This window comes from Narcine bancroftii, chromosome 1, assembly GCF_036971445.1.
Source record: "Narcine bancroftii isolate sNarBan1 chromosome 1, sNarBan1.hap1, whole genome shotgun sequence".
NCBI classification, from domain to species: domain Eukaryota; kingdom Metazoa; phylum Chordata; class Chondrichthyes; order Torpediniformes; family Narcinidae; genus Narcine; species Narcine bancroftii.
In genome coordinates, this window is record NC_091469.1 from 338,580,322 (window position 1) to 338,603,611 (window position 23,290).

General features: G+C 40.0%; 1 pseudogene; it reads left to right on the forward strand.

The window, feature by feature from the left end:
- Positions 1 to 21,977: 21,977 nt before the first annotated feature.
- Positions 21,978 to 22,666, forward strand: LOC138752284 (transforming protein RhoA pseudogene; annotated as a pseudogene).
- The last annotated feature ends 624 nt before the right edge of the window (positions 22,667 to 23,290 follow it).

The following is a 23,290-nucleotide window of genomic DNA, read 5'->3' on the forward strand; positions in this document are numbered from 1 at the left end:
GAGCAAAGGTGCTCTGCAAAGCAATCTCCCAGTCTGGGTCTAGTCTCTCCAACATAGAGAAGGCCAGAAAGGGAGCACCGGATGGAGTAGATGCCACAGATACACAAGCAAAGTGTTGCTTCACTTGAAAGGCCTATTTGGGAGCCCAAATTGTGGTGAGGGAGGAGGTGTTGGCCCAACAGCCACAGGGGAAGGTGCCAGGGGGTGGGATAAGTGGATGAGGGAGTAATGGAGGGAGCAGTTTCTATGATAGGCAGAGATGAGAGGAGAGATGAAGATGTGTCTAGTTCAGGGATCATATTGTAGACGAAGAAAATTATGGAGGATAATGTGCTGGAAGTGGAGGCTGGTGGGGTGGTAGGTGAGGACATGGTGAATCCTGTTTCTGTTTCATCTGGGGGCCAAGATGATGAGTGTGAAATGGAGGAGATGCGGGTAAGGGCTGAATCTTTTATTTGTCTGGATGATTTGGATGAGACTTGGTGGCAAGATTTGTAAATTTGCAGATGATACTAAAATTGGACAGTGGAGAGTGAAGGAGATTGCCTAAGTTTAGAACAGAATCTAGAAAACTGCAAAAATAGACAAAGTAAATGGCAGATAAAATTTAACTCTAATAAGTGTCGTTATACTTTTGGGAAAGTTAAATCAGGACAGGACATAAACAGTGACTGGTCAGAGCCTGGAAAGTGTTGTTGAACTGAGTGATCGTGGGGTACAAATACATAGTTCCATATAAACAGTTTGGTGAGTGAGTAAAGAATATGATATGCTTGACTTTATAAGTCAAGGCACGGAGTACAAAGAATGGAGATGTTATTTGTATAAAATGTTAGTTAGACCGCACTTGGAGTGTAGTGTGTAGTTCTCGTCACCACACTATAGGAAGGATATGATAAAGCTTAAAAGGTTGGAGTGGAGATTCACAAGAGTGTTGTCTAAATAAAAGTACTTGAGGTTATTAGGAAAGAATAGAATGATGTATGCTTTCCCCCAAAGTGAGGGAGTTTGAAAGGTACATATCTGAAATTTGTACATATAGCCGTTTACAGCGCGGAAACAGGCCATGTCGGCCCTTCAAGTCCGCACCGGTTCACTTATACAACTCCACTAGCTCAACTCTCCCCCTCTCCGCCATAACCCTCCAACCCCCTCACCTCCATTTACCTTCTCTTAAATGACAGAAGGACCCTGCCACAACTACCTCTTTTGGAAGATCAATCCAACATGATAGAAGTAAGTAAAATTATGAGAAGCATAGATAGGGTAGAAATCCATTGTTTGCTTCCCATCGTTTATCAACTAAAACGGGAAGGCAGAGGTTTAAGATGAGAGGGAGGAGGGAGGAATCTCAGAGGTAAACTTTTCACAGAGTTGTTGATATCTGGAATGAGTTCCCGAGGAGAGACTTGGCAACAAAGGGTATTGAATTAATTAATGTAGGCAAGTGGGATTAGTATGGTTGGCATAGTGGGCTGAAGGGCAAGTGCTGTACAAGTCCATGACCACAATTAATCCTTACAAATCCTAATATACCCGAGTTACCCTACTGGTTATTCTCATTGAATTACTTTGGGCTGGGCACTGAAGCAAAAAAAAATTGCTAATTTTGATTGTGTGCTAGAACTAAAAAAAATGAATCTCAAATGATATTCCTAATCTGCAATTGAAGAAGGTCTGCAGATATTTCAGCCGTTAGTCATAGACGTAATATCATGGAAAGGATTGCCTTTAGTTACTAACCTCGAAGTTGCATGCTTTATTGAGCTAACCATGCTTTTTGAATTATTGTGATTCATTTTATCAACTATGCCAAAAGATATGTGCTAATAACTATTTTTGCTAATGTTGGCTCCCTGATAAGATTCCAAAGCCAGAAGGTAATACCCTTTCTTGAAAGAAACATTTATCAGAATGAATGATTGCAAAACTAGATTAGGACTACTTCTATTGAAATTGCTCCAGCTAACCCCTGCATCAAAAAATCAAGAGTTGATATGAAGCAATTGAAATGCACACTGGAAAATATTAGAAGTTGCCACAAATATTTTAATGTCTCATGAAAGCTAATACATGCCAGGAATCTTTTATTCTGTCATGGAAAGCAACATAATGGCATAACCTTTCTAGCTGGTATATTTCACTTTTGGAGTGAAACACTTTTGGACTTGATATATTATTTTACTTTAACTCAAAAGTATTTCCAAACATTTATAATTCTATTTGCTTACATTATAGGAGCTGGATATTATAACTGTGTCATGTAAAGATACTGTAATGCAATCCTTGCTTTAAAGCATCTCTTAAAACACATTGCAAAAAAAGTAATTTTTAAAATCCAGGTTGGATCCTGCTGGATAAATTGGGTGCAGGCATAGGTGTGCTATTCATCTGAGCATATCTTTTTTCTGGTGTTGGTGTTGGTATGACCGATTTCTCTCTGCAACTCTTCATTTTACTTCTTGTACTATATATAGGGTCTCTAGCTAGACTGCTTCGAAAACAAACTTTATACCTCTGTACATTTTTGACAATTAACTAAATTGAAGTATAACTACAATGTGTCATATTTCCTTGTCAATCTTTGAGTGCAACCAATGTACATTGTTGAATAGTGGCAAGTATATCAGGAGTATACACTATGATGGCCAACAAGTCATCAATTGAAGGATCTGCATTCAGGCATCAGTATCAACATTGTTATCTCTGGTCTATTCTGCATTTCTTGGTGGCCCAGATCTACTCACAACATAGGACTCTGAGGGTAGATGATTGTGTTTATACAGAAGATCACTATGTTTTCACCTTCCCTTCCATGACAGCCTTTTACATAACAATTCGTGATTAACATGATTTAAGCTCCTACATACTTCCCAGTGATCAGTGTGGCAAAGATGTGGAAGCTGAAAGTTTCTCACATCGATTCCTCTATGAAAAGCAATCACATTTCAGCATTCATGCTGTGCATAAATGACCTTTGCAGGAGTCATCTACTGCATCAAGTGCTCCGGTTGCAGCCACCTCTACATTGAAGAAACTGGGCACATATTGGGAGATTGTGTCATTGAACATCTTTGCTTAATTTTCTGCAATAACAGGAACCCATTTTAAATTCTGCACACCATTCCCACACCAACATGTGTATCTATCACCTCCTGCACTGCCAAATTGAGGCTACCCACAAATTGGAGAAACAACACCTTATATTCAGTCTGGATTAGTTTATATTAGAGTCCTCCCCCGAGTCACTCTCTCTCCTTCTATTTCCCTTTGTCTCCTTTCATCCAGCTTCCCACCCCCTTCCCTTGCTTCTCAATTCAGAGAGCTACCCCTCCCCCTATCACTTCTCAGCTTTTTCACTTCAACTCTGCCACCTTTTAGTTGTTTGCCTGTACTCCTCCCCGCCTTGAGCTTTTTGCTCATGTCTTGACAAAAGGCTCAGGCCTGGAACGTTGGTACCTTTTACATCCTATATCGTGAGCTGCTATGTTTCTCCAGCCTATTGTGTTTTGCACTACAATCACAGTGTCTGCAAAAAATAAATTGTTTAACAGCATAAACGACCCTCACACTGTTTTAAAGATTTTTAAGGCCAAGTTTGTGATTTCTTTTGTGGGTGATCAGCTGACGTGGACTTTTACCCCCTCCATAAATCTTCGTCCGCGAAGCCAAGCCAAAGATCCAATTCAGCATTACTTCTACATGCACTACAGGCTTGACCCTGTAAAATCTATTTCCTCGGTACCTTTTCTTTCACTGAACCCAAAATATTTAATTGAAGATGGAAAGTATTTTCACTTCTTAGCTAATGAACTGCAACTGAAGGCTACTGGTGTGATTGAATGAAACAGAAGTTTTTGTCTGACTTGCTTTCAGGTTTCCAAATACAACAGTCAATATGGACTTCATCCAGGAAAACTGCAGGAATAGAAAATCTTGTCAAACTTTAAGGTCTCATTTTGAATCAGGTGCTAATTAAATTGGAAGTATTTTAAAAAGAGCTTGCAGACATAATGAAATGCATACTGTAACTACAATACACAAAGGTGGCAGAGAAACTCAGCAGGCATCCATAGGAAGTAAAGGGTAACAAACGTTTCAAGCCTGGGTCCTCCATGCCCTTTCCTTCCTATGGATTCACATTTGTGTAATGCACTTAAACAAGTATCTGCAGTTTTTCTTGCCTAACTTCATATTTTAATGATGTGGGGTTCAAACTGCTGGGAAATTCAACATTTTTCAGTGCAAGTGGCACCAAGATCAGGATATGTCAGTTAAAAAAGAAGCCCCAAATATGTTGGGTGCATTTTTCCAGAAATTACCCTACTTCACTCTGACTCTGGACTCATGTCCCTGCATCGAAGCATCAATTTGCCAGACGAGTGAATCTCCCTACTGAAGCTGATCCTAGTTTGGTCTGGCACAAGAATAGCAAGTCATGATTCGAATAGCAGAGCGCACCTAGATGACTACATTACATCATAAGAATCTGTCATTGTTTTGGGCCTCATTCTTTTGGATCAGATTACTCTGAACAGCATCACGACAAGCAGTTCATTTGAAGGTCACTTGTGAGCACCGCCCATTGACAGCAAGTTCTGCCTATAGTTTCTTTATTTTTATATCTTATTGTGATATCAATTGTTTCATTATCAGCTCCCATCCTGAAATGCAGCTTTTATTTACATTCTCAATTTGCTCACCAATTCTTATCCATACACTGATACATCTTATCCCCATTACCATGTTCAACAAGATAATGGCATTAAATGAATGACTTCTGGGACTTCTGGGAATTTCCCCTCATCAAACTTGCAAGCATCAGCTTAAAAACAAAACTAAAAATGTTTCCAAAAAAAGCTAGATTTTCCATTCATATATCAATGTTTATTCTGCCCCATGCCAGTGGCCCAGATTTTTAGGTCAGTTGTGACATCGCAATGCCCAGAAGATTAATTTTCAGACATGCAGTGTTTAAATGCACTCAAAAATATTTAGAAGTTATTTAAAAACTTTTATAATACTTTTAAAACATTTTGGGAAATACTTTTTAGAAGCTGTCAAATTAAAAAGCCATTTCAGCTCAAATCTACAGGTTGTACAGAATGCTATTCTTGAATATCTGCTTCATCAAATAGGAAAACTTTGCATTAGAATCTTTTGATTCCTTACTGTAGAGCAGTGGTTTTCAAACTAAGCTCTGTGATTAGTAAGGGATTGCTTAAGGTGGTATGTGAGAGGGAAGGGAAGGTTGAGACCCACTGTTCTAAACCCAATTGTTATTGAAACATTTTGCTTGAGAAAAATTGTAATTGACCTATTTCCTTTGGAGTTATGAAACCATGCATATTACGAGTCAATTAGATGTAGTTAAAATGAGGGTTTTCAAACTTTTTCTTTCCAACCACATACCACCTTAAGCAATCCCTTGCTAAACACAAAGCACTGATTTACAGAAAATTAGCACAAGTTCACACTGCCTTATTCATTTCCATGCTAATTTCAATGTCAGAGACTTCCTCAGGAACCTGGAGTCAATACCAATTCACCTACATCATTTATTGGATTTCTGTATGGTGAATTATTCATAAGAAACATGCATATACCTGTTTATAATCACACATCTTTTACAGAGATTAAAGACCATTTTACCTATCTTGGAGTTAAAATTAGAGATCTATATAAATTTAACTTTCTTCGTTTGAAAGGTTATGTGAAACAATCTTTCTAAATGGTCTCCTTTGGGTTTATCTTTAATAGGTCACATTAATGCTGTTAAGATGATAATCTTACCTTCATTCTTGTATTTAACAGGTATTTCAAGCAGTCCTAGTTTTTATTCCAAAATCCTTTTTTGATAATATTGACTCTAGAATAAAAAGAATACCAGATTGAGTAAATTGATCAAGCCTTCTATTTTTGGAAAGTTAAACGATTATCCAATAAACATAATATACATAAGTCACATTTTTAGATATTTCATTATAAATTTTCTGAATACTTTACATCCTAACTTCCAACATTATACCAACCAGATTTAATTGATGCTTTTTTTTTTCCATTTGAACCATTCTCATAAGGGTTTAATAGGTAACATTAATAATTTATTGAGATTACAATCAAATTCTAATGACAAAATTAAAAGGGCTGGGAAGAGGAACTTAAGATACATCTTCCAGAGAAATCATGGGAGAAGATTTTTGGATGGATTAATAACTCTTCAATGTATGGTCATCATTCTTTGATTCCATTTAAAGTGGTACATCAGATTTTTGTGTCGAAAGACAATTTGGCCTGTATTCTTTTTCTAACTTTAGTCCTATTTGTGAGAGAGGTAAATCAGAAGTGGCTTCGCTACCTTGTATGTTTTGGTCATGCCCTATGTGGGCAAGTTTTAAGACTTTGTCAGCTAGACTGGATATCAATTTGCAACCTAGCCCATTGACTTCTCTTCTTGGAATTATACTTCCAGAAGTGGGACAAACTCCCATTTCCACACATCAGGTTGTAGCCTTTACTACATTGTTGGCTAGAAGAGCTATTTTATTTAAATGTGAAGTTTCTAATCCACCTACCTCAAATTACATCATGTTTAAGTTTAGAGAAAGTTAGGAGTCATATTTTGATACTTCTGTTAAATTTTAAAAGACTTGGTGACCTTTTATAAATTATTTCCACATGAATTATTTTTCCCTTCTGGACTATATTTAATTTTATTTCTTTTCTCTTTGTTGGTGAAGACCAGATGATTATTTTTTATTAATAAATTCTCAGGATAGGCTGCCAGTCTTTTTTTTAATTTATTGGGTTTTTTTTTTAATCTTAGATTAGGTGGGGTTTCATATAATAACATTTTTCTTTATTTTGAAGATTTCAGTTTTAGGGGATGAGAACATACTTGTTAATTGTGGCGTAATGTAATATGATAATACCATATGTAATACCATATGATGTCATACAGATTTTTTTCCCTTTTAGATTATGTACTCCTATTCCCCTCATGCATTGTTTACCTATACTATGATTAATTAAAAAATTAAAAAAGAAAGAAAAGGATTTCTGTATGAGCAAAAATTCTAAAGATGCTATTAATTTCATAACATACTGATGAAGAATGGCAACAATTTTTTCTGCTTTTATTGCCATTAAACCTGAGCCAATAAAACAAAAAAAATATATACAGTAACCATACTATTAAAGTAATTTCAGCATTGTCCCAACTTGGTAATAAAACCAGGACTTCCTAATGTTTATCCCACTTTTCTTTTCCTAAAGAGCGGTGTTACATTTGCTAAATTCCATTCCACAAATGTAGTTCTTCAATTGTAGAATTCCGGAAGATCAAAATCAACAAATTCACCACATCTGCTTCAGCTCAGCTTCATTACTTGGATGTAGGAATCTAGTTCAGGGAATTTACTGTCATGTGGCTTCAATAGTTTCTCCACTATTCATTTTATATTAATGTTATTTATTTTAAATTCTTCCTGTCCTAATTGTGCAGGACAATTGGTGGGCTTCTTAATCCATCAGATCGATTGTGCAGAGCCCTAAGGAAAAGCAAGAGGTGGAAGTGTCTGCTTTCTCATCAACACCACGTGGTGCAGAGTGGCCCTAGTGAGTTCCTTGTAACTAATGATGATGTGCTGCCCCTTCTACCTGCTGTGAGAATTCCATAAGACATGGGATCAGAAATAGGCCATTCAGCCCAATGAGTCTGCTGCACCATTCAATGATGAACTGATACATTTTCCCACTGCTTGGCTTTCTCCCCACAATCTTTGATGCCCTGGCTAATCAAGAACCTATCAATCTCTCCCTTAAATACACCCAACAACTTGGCCTCCCCAATCACCTTTGGCAACAAATTTCAGAGATTAATTACTCTCTGACTAAAGAAATCCCTCAGCATCTCTATTTGAAATGGACACACTTCAATCCTGCTCTTTTGTCCTAGAGTCAGACTCTGCTACCATGGGAAACAACCTTTCTACATCTAATCTCCATGCCTTTCAATATTCAAAATGTTTCAGTGAGATTCCCCCCTCTTTCCAAATTCTAATGAGTATAGGCCAAGAGCTGTCAAATGTTTTTCATTATGATAACCCTTTCATTCCATGAATTGTCCTTGAGAACCCTCTTCAGAGTCAGCATATCCTTTCTTATAAAGTGTCAACATCTTATCCCTGCTCTTGTATTCTACCCCTTTTGAAATGAATGCCAGCATTGTTTTTGCTTTCTCCACTCCTGTTCAACAAGCACACTTACCTTCAGGGTATCCTGCATGAGGACTCCCAGGTCCCTTTGCATCTGGAAATTTGCAATGTTCTCCCCACTAGAAAATACACTGCCCATTTATTTCTTCTACCAAAGTGCACTTTCCAATATTGTGTTTCATTTGCCACCTTTCTGTCCATTCTCCCTTCTGCAGCCCCCCTCCTTCCTCAACACTACCTGTCCCTCCACCTACCTTCGTATCAAACTTGGCCATAAAAGCCATTTATTCCATAATCTAAATTTGCATCCATTATACTGACTGTGGTCTAGATAAAGGTGAAGCCAGCACTAAATGAGCTATTCATGTTCAGCATCAAAAAGTATTCCAAGGGAGGAGTCACGTGATGGAGTAGTGGCCGGACGGTGAACTCCAGCCCTCTCCAGAAAAGTCGGGAAAAACTAGAGAAAACACAAAGGCACAGAAATAAAAGTTACAGAAAAGTGAGTATAAAGGTGGAAAGAAGATGGCGACAAAAAAAGAAAAATCGAAAGCAACGGTAAGAAGAGAGGAAGAGAAGACAAAGGAGGAAAAAGGTGAAGGCCTTACCTGTCCGAAGAGGCCCACTGCGGAGAGAGAAACCCGCTCCCTCAGGTCGGTAAATAATGGACTACAAAAATGGCTCGCAGAGCCGAGTAAAAGTGCGCAACCGCGCATGCGCGATGCGAATGAAAAAAAACACACCGACGGGAGGGGGGACCAGCTGGGGAGTCGATCTCCACAGCCGGCAACGACAGCTGCAGAACACCTGCAGCAAGAAGAGACCACAGAAGACAATAGAAACAAGAAAGAAGAGGAGGAAAGGGCACCAAAGAAACAACAGATGGCCAACCCAGAGGAAGAAGAAGAGAAAGAGGAAGAGTACAGAGAAATAGAAGAAGAAAAGAAAGGCAAGGTAAAGGATAAACTTGCTCTTATTAAAGGATACATGGAGTCATTTAAAGAATGGCAAACACAGGAATTTAAGGATTTAAGAAAAAGAATAAACAACACAGAAGAGAAAATAAATAAAATGGAGATGACCTTAACAGAAATGGGAAAGAAAATGGACAAGATGGAAGAGCGGGCAGTAGCAGCAGAAATGGAGGTAGAAGACTTAAAAAAGAAATTGGAGAAATCTAATAAAAAAACTAAAGAGACACAAGAACTACTAGCTCAAAAAATAGATACAATGGAAAACCATAACAGAAGAAATAACATAAAGATAGTGGGCCTTAAGGAAGATGAAGAAGGCAAGAATATGAGGGAGTTTATAAAAGAGTGGATCCCTAAGACCCTAGGATGTCCAGAACTACAGCAAGAATTGGAAATAGAAAGGGCACATAGAGTATTGGCCTCTAAACCACAACCACAACAAAAACCAAGATCTATTGTAGTAAAATTCCTAAGATATACTACAAGAGAAAAGGTACTGGAGAAGACAATGGAAAAAGTAAGAGAGGGCAACAAACCACTGGAGTATAAAGGGCAAAAAATCTTCATTTATCCAGATATAAGTTTTGAACTCCTAAAGAAGAGAAAAGAGTTCAATACAGCAAAGGCGATTTTATGGAAGAAAGGGTATAAATTTATACTAAAGCATCCAGCGGTATTGAAAATATTTATTCCAGGACAACAAACAGACTATTCTCGGATCCAGAAGAAGCACGAAAATTTGCAGAACAATTACAAAAATAGACTGAGGGAGGAAGACGGGTAATGAGAGTTAAAATGATCACGATTGATATGTATGTGGGTAAAGACAAAAATAGACTGAGGGATGAAGACGGGTAATGAGAGTAAAAATGATCACGATTGATATGTATGCGGGTAAAGAGGTATAAGAGTGAATAGAGACAATGAGCATACATGAATGTATCTGTACTTAGAGGAAAATATAGATAGTATAGACAAGAATTAATAAGGGAAGGTAATGGAATAGAGAGAATAAGGAGGGAATTAAAAGAGTGACCTTTGTGACATATGAAAAGTGAAATCTTTTCTGGGGGAGGCGGGGTGGGTGGAAATAGCGGTCACTGCAAAATCAGTTGACGCTTGCGAGTGGATTCGCAAATCCAAATGGAGAGGGGAGATGTGGTTGTCCGACAAGGGATAAAGGACAACTCAGGAGGTGAAGGGGAGATTGGGGATAAATAAGATAGAAATAGGAGAATAAGGAAAATGTTGGATGTTGTAGGAATGTTGTCTTATAAAGAGTTGAAAATAAGAAAGCAGAAATGGAAAAGGAGGAAAGGTAATGATGGAAAAACGGAAAGAGAAGATAAACAAAATATAAAAGGGCTACGCTGAACTATATGTCTTTAAATATTAATGGAATACATAACCAAATTAAAAGGAAGAAACTACCAAATTTAAATGAATAAATGTATTCCATTAGAAAAAATAACATATTGGTTAAGAAATAATATTGAAATATTCGAACAAGTATAGGAGCCTTACATTAAATACAATAGCGAAAACCTACCGGGGACAAACATTACCTAAGTTGATGGAAGGAGAAGGAAAGAAAAGAATGGAGTAGAATTTCTGGTGTAATTTTGTTGAATGACAACATTGTCTGACTGGCTTAATGCAACCTAGATTGTATACCTAAAATGGATGAGAGGGGGGGGTGGGGGGGTGGTTTGGGAGGAAAGGGGGGGGGAGAAAAAGTCACTGTATATGTGTGAAAAAGAAATAGTGTATATCATGACTAATGTGATTTATGGTGTGAAAAATAAAAAAATTTAAAAAAAAAAAAAAAAAAAGTTTTCCAAGGCTGTATTCATAACTACTGGGGACTTCAACCAAGCTATCCTCAAGATCGAGCTACCTAATTTCCATCAGCTTGTTTCCTACTCCTCCAGAGGTCCCAACACCCTTGACAACTGTCACACAAATATAAAGAATGCCTAGAACCATAGAACTATAGAAAGTGACAGCATAGAAAACAGGCCATTCAGCCCTTCTAGTCTGTGCCAAAACATCATCCCTCTGACCTGCACCCATTCCATAAGCCTCAGACCACTCCCATCCATGTATCTATCCAATTTAGTCTTAAAACTTAAGAGTAAGCCACGTCAGATGGCAGCTCGTTCCAAAATCCCACCACTCTCTGAGGGAAGAAGTTCCCCCTAAACCTTTCACCTTTCACTCTAAAGCCATGTCCTCACGTATTTATCTCCCCCAGTCTAAGTGGAAAGAGCCTACTCACATTTATTCTCAAAATCATTCTCCTCATAATTTTGTAAACTTCCCTTCATTCTTCTAAGCTCTAAGGAATAAAGTTCCAATCTACTTAATCTTTCCCTGTAACTCAGCTGCTGAAGACCCGGCAACATCCTACTAAATCTTCTCTGCCCTCTTTCAATCTTACTGATATCCTTACTGTTTGATCACTGTCGGACTCTAGCTTTACCTTACTCTTAATTTAGTCTATGTGTGGTCTGAGTCCAGCGTGTTCTTTGAATGAAGTGATAGGCGAAGGTATTTGGTTCAACAGTCAGTTTATTACACAGCACAAGAATAAAACTTAACAGAGCTCTGGGTCAGTCGTTAGTTCATAGGTCACCTGCACAGTGAGCTATTCCCCAAGACTGACCCCTATTGTCCAGTTGGTTCAGTTTATATAGGTCAACCTTATCATACAGAACAAAAGTTGGCTTCCTTTGCCTGATTTCATTATCATACAGAACAAAAGTTGTCTTCCTTTGCTAGATCTTTTTGCATAAGGGTTATCACAAGTCTTCTCCTGTTTTGCAGATATCTGGGGTGTAGCACTCCCATCTTAATCCTCCAGGCCAGACTATCCTGTTGTGTTGATCAGAAATTAATTCATCCCCAGATATTTCTAATCACCATTCTGTTCTTGTCTGGCCAATTTCTGCTGTTCTCTTTAACACCTCCTCCTGCCTTAATCTTCCTCCTAGACTGGTTTTCCATTCCCTTTGTTTCTTGCAGGCCATTCTTTGTTCTGATCTGGCCTGTGTCTCCTGTGCTACTCACCACCTCCTTTAGTTTGAGCATTCCTCCTAAATCGTTTTATGCATTTCTTCTCCCTGTATTTTGGAGCAGATAATTTTGCTCAGCCAACTTTGCTCCATGCTGTGATTGCCACTTAATCACATTCCTTTTTCCCTGAACCATGCAGTAAATATACACTTATTAATTAATCATTTATTTCATACTGTTTTAACCCCTAGATTCCAACATCACCAGAACTGCGCACAAAACCCCAAATTTGGCCTCACCAATATCTTATACAACCTCACCATAACATCCCAACTCCTGTACTCAATACTTTGATTTATGAAGGTGAAGATACCAAAAGCTTTTTTTATAGCCCTAACTGCATGTGACACCTCTTTCAGTGAATTATTCCAGATCCCTTTATTCCTCCGCACTCCTTATTGCACTACCATTTACTGTGCATGCCCAACCTTGGTTAGTCCTTCCAAAACGCGACACCTCACACTTGTCTGCATTAAATTCCATCTGTCATTTTCTAGCCTATTTTTCCAGTTGGTACAGATCCCTCTGCAAGCTTTGAAAGCCTTCCTCGTTGTCTAAAACACCTCCAATCTTACCGTCATTAGCAAACTTGCTGATCAAATTTCCCATATTATCATCCAGATCATTGATATCTTTGGCTTGGCTTCGCGGACGAAGATTTATGGAGGGGGTAAAAAGTCCACGTCAGCTGCAGGCTCGTTTGTGGCTGACAAGTCCGATGCGGGACAGGCAGACACGATTGCAGCGGTTGCAAGGGAAAATTGGTTGGTTGGGGTTGGGTGTTTCCTCCTTTGCCTTTTGTCAGTGAGGTGGGCTCTGCGGTCTTCTTCAAAGGAGGTTGCTGCCCGCCAAACTGTGAGGCGCCAAGATGCACGGTTTGAGGCGTTATCAGCCCACTGGCGGTGGTCAATGTGGCAGGCACCAAGAGATTTCTTTAGGCAGTCCTTGTACCTTTTCTTTGGTGCACCTCTGTCACGGTGGCCAGTGGAGAGCTCGCCATATAACACGATCTTGGGAAGGCGATGGTCCTCCATTCTGGAGACGTGACCCATCCAGCGCAGCTGGATCTTCAGCAGCGTGGACTCGATGCTGTCGACCTCTGCCATCTCGAGTACTTCGACGTTAGGGGTGTAAGCGCTCCAATGGATGTTGAGGATGGAGCGGAGACAACGCTGGTGGAAGCGTCCTAGGAGCCGTAGGTGGTGCCGGTAGAGGACCCATGATTCGGAGCCGAACAGGAGCCCAACAATGAAGACGCTGTTTACATCCGGTACCGCATGGATGGCAGTCTCTTCAATCTGAGGCGCCTGGAAGCTCACACCAAGACACAAGAGAAACTTGTCCGTGAACTACTCTTTGCAGATGATGCCGCTTTAGTTGCCCATTCAGAGCCAGCTCTTCAGCGCTTGACGTCCTGCTTTGCGGAAACTGCCAAAATGTTTGGCCTGGAAGTCAGCCTGAAGAAAACTGAGGTCCTCCATCAGCCAGCTCCCCACCATGACTACCAGCCCCCCCACATCTCCATCGGGCACACAAAACTCAAAACGGTCAACCAGTTTACCTATCTCGGCTGCACCATTTCATCAGATGCAAGGATCAACAATGAGATAGACAACAGACTCGCCAAGGCAAATAGCGCCTTTGGAAGACTACACAAAAGAGTCTGGAAAAACAACCAACTGAAAAACCTCACAAAGATAAGCGTATACAGAGCCGTTGTCATACCCACATTGATATAGTCAACAAACAATTGTCCCAACACTGATCCCTCAGGCCTCCAGTCTGAGAAGCAATCATCCATACCACTATCTGTCTTCTCCCATTCAATCATTTGAATCAATTTTACAACCTCTCCATGGATACCTAGTGTCTGAACCTTCTGAATTAACCTCCATGTGAGACCTTATCAAATCCTTCATCTACTTTCTTAATAACCTCCTCAGAAAACTCGATAAGATTCATTAAACATGACCTGCCATACACAAAGCCATGCTGACTGTCCTTAATCAGCCCTTGGCTGTCCAAATCTTTATATATCCTATCTCTCAGAATACTCTCCAATAATTTACCCACTATTGACATCAGGCTCTCTGGCCTGTAATTTCCTGGTTTACATTTGGAGCCTTTTTTAAAACAATAGAACAACATGAGCTACCCTCCAAACTTTTGGCACCTCACTCATGACTAAAGACATTTTAAATATTTCTGCCAGGACCCTTGAAATTTCTGCACTAGTCTTCCTCAAGGTCTGAGGGAATATTATGTCAGGTCCAGGGGATTTATCTACTTTTATTCACTGTAAGGCAGCAAGCACCTCCTCCTTTTTAATCTCTATATGTTCCATGCCACTACTGCTTGTTTCCTTTCCTTCCTATACACCATGCCATTTTCCTGAGTAAATACTAATGCAAAAAAAAACTGTTTAAGATCTTCCCTATCTTGTTAGGCTCCACACATAGATAACCACTCTGATATTCTAGCACTCCAACTGTCCATCCATGCCTGCATATTGGCAAATTAGACCCTCAGGCTTCACTGATCCTTCCTGCATACAAACACAAGATGAGAAGAAAGGACCCAGTGGTGAAACTCATTCAACTAGGGTCTGAGGATACAAATGATATCCTACATGACTGCTTCAAGGTTGATTTGTATTCAAGGATTTGACCATCAACCTCTATCAATACATTACTGTCTTCTCTGACATCATCACTCAGCGTGTCAAAGAATGTGTGACCAAGATGATGATAAAGGTATTCCACATTGAGAAACCGTAGATGAACTAGTAAGTCAATGCACTGCTTAAGCCCAGGTCAGAGGCATTCACATCAGGAGTCATGGTCTTCTACAAAATATTCAAGCATGATCTCTGCAAGGTCATTAAGGAAGCAGAGATACAGTACTGCATCAAGCTCCAAAACATCAAGAGAGCATTCCGGACACACGGCAACCACAGAGGGAAATACCTGCTACTGTGGAGTAGAAACCAAAGCCATTCAATATCACATGCCATAATGAACTAAACATATGCTATGCTTGCTTCAAATAGGGAGTCAGCAGTGAGGTAATGCTGCTATCCAACCCTCTTTTCAATCTTCTTCAGCATGATGCTGAACCAAGCCATGAAAGACCCCAACAATGAAGACGCTGTTTACATCCGGTACCGCACGGATGGCAGTCTCTTCAATCTGAGGTGCCTGCAAGCTCACACCAAGACACAAGAGAAACTTGTCCGTGAACTACTCTTTGCAGATGATGCCGCTTTAGTTGCCCATTCAGAGCCAGCTCTTCAGCGCTTGACGTCCTGCTTTGCGGAAACTGCCAAAATGTTTGGCCTGGAAGTCAGCCTGAAGAAAACTGAGGTCCTCCATCAGCCAGCTCCCCACCATGACTACCAGCCCCCCCACATCTCCATCGGGCACACAAAACTCAAAACGGTCAACCAGTTTACCTATCTCGGCTGCACCATTTCATCAGATGCAAGGATCGACAATGAGATAGACAACAGACTCGCCAAGGCAAATAGCGCCTTTGGAAGACTACACAAAAGAGTCTGGAAAAACAACCAACTGAAAAACCTCACAAAGATAAGCGTATACAGAGCCGTTGTCATACCCACACTCCTGTTCGGCTCCGAATCATGGGTCCTCTACCGGCACCACCTACGGCTCCTAGAACGCTTCCACCAGCGTTGTCTCCGCTCCATCCTCAACATCCATTGGAGCGCTCACACCCCTAACGTCGAGGTACTCGAGATGGCAGAGGTCGACAGCATCGAGTCCACGCTGCTGAAGATCCAGCTGCGCTGGATGGGTCACGTCTCCAGAATGGAGGACCATCGCCTTCCCAAGATCGTATTATATGGCGAGCTCTCCACTGGCCACCGTGACAGAGGTGCACCAAAGAAAAGGTACAAGGACTGCCTAAAGAAATCTCTTAGTGCCTGCCACATTGACCACCGCCAGTGGGCTGATAACGCCTCAAACCGTGCATCTTGGCGCCTCACAGTTTGGCGGGCAGCAGCCTCCTTTGAAGAAGACCGCAGAGCCCACCTCACTGACAAAAGGCAAAGGAGGAAAAACCCAACACCCAACCCCAACCAACCAATTTTCCCTTGCAACCGCTGCAATCGTGTCTGCCTGTCCCGCATCGGACTGGTCAGCCACAAACGAGCCTGCAGCTGACGTGGACTTTTTACCCCCTCCATAAATCTTCGTCCGCGAAGCCAAGCCAAAGAAAGAAGAAGTCATAGAAAGCAACTGATCCAGACACAGTCCCAAGACATGTCCTGACAGCCCGTGGATATATGCAAAGTTATTTCAAAGTCTTGCCCAAACAAGTTGCAAACTTCAATTACTTCAGGACAGCCACCATATACTAACAGTGAATAATGGGGATAAATGATTTCCAACCATTGCTCTAACATTTGCCCTCATGAAGTGCTTTGAGAGCCTGGTCAAGGCTCACATCAACTTTAGGCTCCGAGGCAGCCCAGTCCCACTTCAATTTGTCTACAGTTCAAAGAGATCGCAGCACTCAGGTTCAAATACTGAAATTCTATGTCATACTGCTGTTCATAGACAACAGCTCCACCTTCAGAACTACAGTCCTTATAGTTAGCACATTCCTAAATTTCAGCCACCCCCCCTCACTTCTGCAATTGGATCCTCGACGTCCTGTCTAACAGACTTAAAACAGTGAAGGTGGTTGACACCATCTCCTCCACAATCACTCTCAACACAAGTACTCCTCAAGAATGTCCAATTAGTTCCCAACTACATTCCCTCTACATCATAACTGTACAGACATAATCTATTCTAACTCCACCCTCAAATTCAATAATATGATGGATATCAAATAACAATGAGAAGGAGATTAAAAGACAAAGTTCAGATCTGCAAACAAATTTACTTTATATTCATCAGCTTTCACCTTAATACCCTTAATATTATCTTCTTTTCTAATCATCTAAGCCAAGGGTTCAATAACCAATGCAAACAGAGCTGGTGATAAAGGACAGCATGCCTAGACAATCTAGATAAAATAAAAGGTGACCTGTCCATTTGTCATAACCTGAGTAGTAGGATTTCTACATAAAGCCTTAATCCAGCCAATAAAAAGAGGCCCAAAATTAAACTTCTCCAAAACTTGAAACAAAAAAACTCCACTCCACTCTATCAAAGGCCTTTTCTGCATCGAGAGAAATTACCATTGGTAATTAACTATTAGTTAGATTAATTATGGCGAAGGATAGGGCTGGGCCTAAGGTTAAGATTCTTGATTGGAACAAGGCCAATTTTGAGGAGATGCGAAAAGATTTGAAAGGTGTGGATTGGGATCATTTATTTTCTGGGAAGGATGCAAAGATGAATGGAAGATATCCAAAGGGGAAATTGTGAGACTCGGTATGTTCCTGTGAGAATGAAAGGTTAGAAAATATAGGTAGCCTTGGTTTTCAAGGGATATTGGGAATTTGGTTCAGGGGAAGAGGAATGTGTGTAACAGGCATATACAGGAGGGAATAAATGAGGTGCTTGAGAAATTAGGAAGGCTAAAAGGAGATATGAGGCTGCTTTAGCAGGAGGTAAAAATAAATCCAAAGGGTTTCTACAGGTACATTAAAAGTAAAAGAATAGTAAGGGATAAAATAGGGTCCTTTGAGGATCAGAGGGGTAGGCGATGTGAGGAGTCAGAAGAGATGGGGGAAATTTTAAATGATTTTTTTTCTTCAGTATTCACTCAGGAAAGGAATATTGAGCCAGGTGAAGTGAGGAAAACTGATAGTTGAGGTCCTGGATACTGTACAGATTAATGAGGAGGTAGTATTGGCTATTTTAAAGAAAATAAATGTGGATAAATATCCAGGTCCTGCTAAGATATTCCCTAGGACCTTGATGGAGGTTAGTGTAGAAATAACGGGGGTTCTGACATAAATATTTAAAACATTGTTTCACTGTTTCCAAAAAAAAGTTCTAAAAGTAAATCTGGTAATTATAGGCCTGTAAGTCTGATGTCGATGGGAGGTAAATTAATGAAGAATTTTCTTCGAGGTGGAATATACAATTATTTGAGTGGACAGGGACTGATTTGGAGTAAGCAACATGGTTTCTGTATGGTAGATTATGTTTAACAAATCTTATAGAATTTTTCAACGAGGTTACTAAGAAGGTTGACAAAGGGAAGGCTGTGGATGATGTCTATGTGAACTTTAGTAAGGCCTTTGTCAAGGTTCCGCAAAAGAGGTTAGTCATGAAAATCCAATCATTAGGTATTAATGTTGAAGTAATGAAATTGATTCAATAATGGTTGGATGGGAGATGCCACTTGTTTGTCCTATATATTAATGATCTGATGATAGAGTGGTAAATTGGATTAGTAAGTATGCAGATAATACTAAGATTGGAGGTGTTGTGGACAGTGACGAAGACTTTCAGTACTTGCAGTGGGATATAGCCCAGTTAGAAGAGTGGGCTGAAAGATGGCAGGTGGAGTTTAATACTGAGAAGTGTGAGGTGAAACATTTGGTAGGACTAATCACCAAAGGTCATACATGTTAAATGGTAGACAATTGAGGAGGTCAGTAGAACAAAGGGATTTAGGAATTCTGGTACATAATTCTCTGAACAACAAGCATAGACAGGAGGAAATAAATGAGGTGCTTGAGGAATATAAAGGGTGCCAAAAAATATCTTAAAGATATTTTAAAGGCTAAAAGGAGATATGAGGCTGTTTTGGCAGGAGGTAAAAAATAAATCCAAAGGGTTTCTACAGGTACATTAAAAGTAAAAGAATAATAAAGGATAAAATAGGGTCCCTTGAGGATCCCTTGAGGATCTGTGAGGAGTCAGATAGGGTGGTGAAGGAAGCTTTTGGTATGTTGGCCTTCATAAATCAAAGTATTGAATACAGGAGTCGGGATATCATGCTGAAGTTGTATAGGGCATTGGTGAGGCCAAATTTGGAATATTGTGGGCAGTTTTGGTCACCAAATTATAGAAAAGATATCGACAAAATAGAGTGCAGAGAAGATTTATAAGAATGTTGCCTGGGCTTCAGGGTTTGAGTTACAGGGAAAGGTTAAACAGGCTAGGACTTTATTCCCTGGAGTGTTGAAGATTGAAGAGTGACTTAATAGAGCTATTTAATATTATGAGGGGGACAGATAGAGTCAATGTGGACAGGCTTTTTTCCATTGAGAGTGGGGGAGATTCAAAAAAGAGGACATGGATTGAGATTGAAGAGGGAAAAGTTTAGGGGAAACATAAGGGGGAATTTCTTCACTGGGAGTGTGGAATGAGCTTCCTGCCAAAGTGGTAGATGCAGGCTCGATTTTAATATTTAAGGAAAAGTTGGATAGGTATATGGATAAGAGAGGCATAGAGGGTTATGGGCTGGGTGCAGGTCAATGGGACTAGGTGGGAAAAGGTGTTTGGCATGAACTGGCCTGTTTCTATGCTAAATTGTTATATGGTTATATAGGAGCTGCTCTGCTCAAGATCAGAAGAAGCTAGAAGATAATGAATGCAACTCAGAAAAACATCACACAAACCTTCCTCCCTTCCATGGTCTCCATCTACATCTCCAGAAAAGACAGACAACACACTGAATGACAATCACCCCCCCCCCCCACTACGCAAGATACTCCCTTCTCCCTTCGTGGAGAAGGCTCAAATGTGTGAATGGCACATCAACAGGCTTAGGTCAGTTTTGACACTGCAGCTATCAGCCTCCTGAATGAATCCAGCATTATCATATTGCACTTGCAAATCAAACAGATCCACAAGACAAACTTCAATCCCACACCATAACATAGTCTGGACCCTGCACTCCATCCTGACCCACCTGGAGAATGTTCAGCTCAGATTTTAATACAAACATATTCCAGAGACTGGTGGAGAAGCTGTCCTCACTGAGACTCAATAGCCCTCTCTGTAACTGGATTCTGGACTTCTTAACGGAAAGGCCACACTCTGGCCGGGTTAGCACCATATCATTGAACACAGTCGCCCTCAGCAATGGCGCACCTCAGGCCTATGTGCTCAGGCTGCTCTTGTTCATGCTACTGACCCATAACAGCATCACCAAATCCAGCTCCAACAGTGTCGTCAATTTGGCCTCATCAACAACAACAATGTGTCACACTACAGGTAAAATGTTTTAAAAAATCAACCTCATGAAATGGTGCATGAACAAGAAGCTGAGTCTGAACACAGACAAGACAAAGAAGGACCATGAATAGCCAGCCACCATTACACATTAATAGCTCAGTATTGAAAAAAATGGAGACCACAAAGTTCCTCGGAATCCACCCAAGAAGTAACCTATCCTGGACATATAACATCTCCTCACCTGTCAGGAAGGTGCAACAGCAACTGCACTTTCTTAGAAGGCTGAGGTATGTAAGGCTACCAGTCACCAATCTGCCAACCTTTTACAGGCGTTCTATCGAGAATGTCCTGGATGGCTGCATATCAGTGTAGAGCATTGGTTTGGAGGTCAATCCACAAGACCATTAAAGTGGCAGAGAGATCACTAGGGACTCTCTCCCCCTTGTCACCCCTCCCCCCCACCATCAATGTGATTTTCTGGGATTGTTGTTCAACAAGGGCTCATAAAATCTGTTAGGATCCCTACCCTACACAGCATCTTCCAGCTATTCCCTTCAGGAAAGAGATATTAGAGCCAAAATTACCAGACTGAGTGACGGCTTCTTTCAGCAGGTGGTGAGACTGATGAATGACTGTTGAACTGCTAAAATAACTCCCTGTGACTCTACGATTTATAAAAAATGTATTTTAATATATGTATATAGGTACTATGTATACGTCTGCATGTTTTGTACTGTGGACCAGAAAATGCTGTTTCGTCGGGTTTACTGATACAATCAGATGATAAATGAACTTGAACTTGAAATGAAATTAAATGAAATGACATCCAGCAATCGTCCAAATCCTATCCAAGCCAAAGCACAGGTCCAGTATGAATCCAATCATATTACATTATCCAGTCCAGCAAATCAAGTAAAATTAAATCAAGTCCACTGGTTGAAAGCATAAAATCAATTGAGATCATATAACCTAATCAAAATATCAGACATCATAGAACATAGATCAAATAAAATAACAATCTTAAACTCAGTTCCTACCTGAATCAAAATTAATTTAATTCTACCTTCTCTTCCCGTCATAGCAAATTAAATAAATCTGAGTACCTGTAATACCCAAAACTCATTAAAATGTCTAGTCCAAATACAATCTTGTCCAATCCAATCACATCACTAAGCCAAATCACTTCAAAATATGTTATTTAAAACAATCCTAAGAACACAGACCCATCCATACAACATCCAAACCACGTTCCCTGAAATCCAATCAGCATACCTTAATTGAAATTCAATCCAAACTTGCTAGTTCATCCATTTGTTTCATTGTAAATCCAATCTAACCATTAAACAATATTCTGATTGGCATTTTATTTAACATAAAACATCCATATGTTTTGGAACTGCCCTAGTTTAGAAAAACTTTGGAAGGAAGTTTTTCAAACATTAGCGATGATTTTTGGAACCTAGCCCTTTACTTGCTCTTTCTGGAACATTTCGAGAAGCTAATGTGCAAACCCGTCTGTATTGAATGTGAAACGGGGTTGTTTCTCTTTGCTTGGGGGCTTTTCAAACAGCAGGCAGCCTCATCTGATGGGCTATTTGGGTGTGATGATGCCAGCCATACGCAAAAAACTCATTATAGTTGGTGACAGTGCTTGTGGGAAGACGTGCCTATTACTTGCCTTCAGTAAAGATCAGTTCCCCAAGGTGTATGTTCCAACAGTTTGTGAAAATTATGTAGCAGATATTGAAGTCGACGGAAAGCAGGTTGAACTAGCTCTTTGGGACACAGTAGGACAAGAAGATTATGAGTGACTTCGACTTCTCTCCTCTCCAGATACCGATGTCATTGTAATGTGTTTTTTCAATTGATGGCCCTGACAGTTTAGAAAATATTCCAGAAAAGTGGACCCCAGAAGTGAAATATTTTTGCCCAAGTTTACCCATGATCCTTGTTGGGAACAAAAAAAAGACCTGAGGAATGATGAGCATACATGAAGAGAACTGGCAAAGATGAAGCAGGAGCCTGTGAAACCTGAAGAAGGCAAAGAGATGGTCACCAAGATTTGTGCATATGGTTACATGGAATGCTCAGCAAAAACTAAAGAGGGCGTGAGAGAAGTCCTTGAAATGGCCACACGGGCTCCCCTGCAAGCTAAGCGCCCAAGGCATAGGCATTTTGCGGTGTTCTATAAAGCTCAAATGCAAGACAAGTGCACCCTACCATATATTTACAGTCACTTGATTTTAAAAAGATCTTGAATTGATTTTAAACCTAATACAATATTGTCTTGATTATTCTGGTCTCTCATTTATATACTGTTGCTATCATCTCTTGTTTGCTAGCAATATTTAAAAGCCAACAAATATATTTTCTTCTCTAGTTCATTGGTGGACTGATGTATAGCTATGGTCATTTTTACAATATGCATATATCCACCTAAATTTCGGTTAAATGTTACTATAACTTTTTTTAAACCTCCATCTACATTACATGATCAACCGGTGCAGCCTTAGTGGTAGGAAAAGGTACTGTCAGCTTGTATTTCTCGACACAAAACCAAACTTAAGAAGTTATTGTGCCATCACTGTAGCTTGATTCAACTTTTGTATAATTGGATTTCTTAATGCTAATACTGAAGCCACGATTGAAAATTTTACACATTTCGGGGGAGGGGATCAAATTAATGGAAATTGAATTCCTTCATGTAAAAGTTTGGTGAGTTCTGAAACATAATTGATGTAAACCAAATCAAGCTTGTGTATAATGTGGAAATTTTAATGGTGGGCCATGTGGGTGGGAGGGTGAGGTCGGAAGTTGGGGTTGGAGGTTGAGAGACGAGAATACTGTCTCTACTCTTAGGCACAGTTGTTTCCTTACATATTAAATACGAAGCCCTGTTCAGCTTGTAAGACAAATA